We start from the raw sequence: 941 nt of genomic DNA, 5'->3' as shown, positions 1-941 counted from the left end.
GAAAGAAATGAAGAAAAAAATAATCAGAGATTTTAAAAGCCATACCTCTAATAGGGAAAACAAATTCAGCAGAAGTAACCAGCATCATACATCTGGCTAGTAAGATTGCAAGAGACAGAATCTGAGTCATCTGAAACAGTAAAAAAGAAATACACCTCAACTAAAGAGATGCTTTGGTAGAAGCAGGATAGATGCCAGTCCACAGAAATTATCAATACAGTCTGTGACTACCTAGTTCATGGATCATCTTTAATGATCCTGACTTTGGAACAGAATTACATTCCTAGTTCTAAAGTTGTAATTCTATGTCATCACCACACAAAGCTCTGAGGGAGTGGAAGAAGAGACAGAGGTGGACTGTATCTGTATGGCCACCACACAGAAAATACTCTGCTACCCCCAAAATCCTGCTGCTGTCTTCCTGGCATTTTACCTCATTATTGAAAAATACAGCTATCTTTTTGTGTAGATGAATCAGATGGCAACTCAGAAACAGAAATAAGACAGCAGTCAGACAGTGGGATCTTAACTTCCCAGTGGGAGGGGGAACCAGCATCCCTATGCAATTAGGTAGAAAAGATTCAATACATCACTTGGAAAAAGTAATTAGTTCACTCCACTCAACTTCTTCCTGTCATGGGAGCAGGTCAGAGCTGCTCTGGCTCATGGATGGGATGATTCACAGCCCTACACACAGTTCCCTTGCTAGTCTGAGCCTGGCTCAAGGGGAAAGGCTGAGGCTGGGATCCAGGATCACGCGCACAGTCACACAGGGCAGGGACAGGCTTCCACTCCTGTTCCCAAAAGGGGGTGTGGGAGGTGTCCTTTGGCTGTGTTGGTACCCAGTTTCTTGGGGTCAGGAGGGTGGGAGCCTAAGCAGATTGATCCAAGAGCCTGTGGGAGAGAAGTCATACACAAAATCCACCACCAGTTACTCGAAA

General features: G+C 44.4%; 1 protein-coding gene across 1 annotated transcript in view; it reads right to left on the bottom strand.

The window, feature by feature from the left end:
• HERC3 (HECT and RLD domain containing E3 ubiquitin protein ligase 3) overlaps positions 1 to 941 on the bottom strand; it is a 39,322-nt gene that overhangs the window by 6,563 nt on the left and 31,818 nt on the right. The gene's annotated exons all lie outside the window — the stretch shown is intronic.

Source organism: Geospiza fortis, unplaced genomic scaffold (genome assembly GCF_000277835.1).
Source record: "Geospiza fortis unplaced genomic scaffold, GeoFor_1.0 scaffold11, whole genome shotgun sequence".
NCBI classification, from domain to species: domain Eukaryota; kingdom Metazoa; phylum Chordata; class Aves; order Passeriformes; family Thraupidae; genus Geospiza; species Geospiza fortis.
Note: the sequence above shows the minus strand (reverse complement) of the source record. Positions and strands in the feature narration are given on the sequence as shown.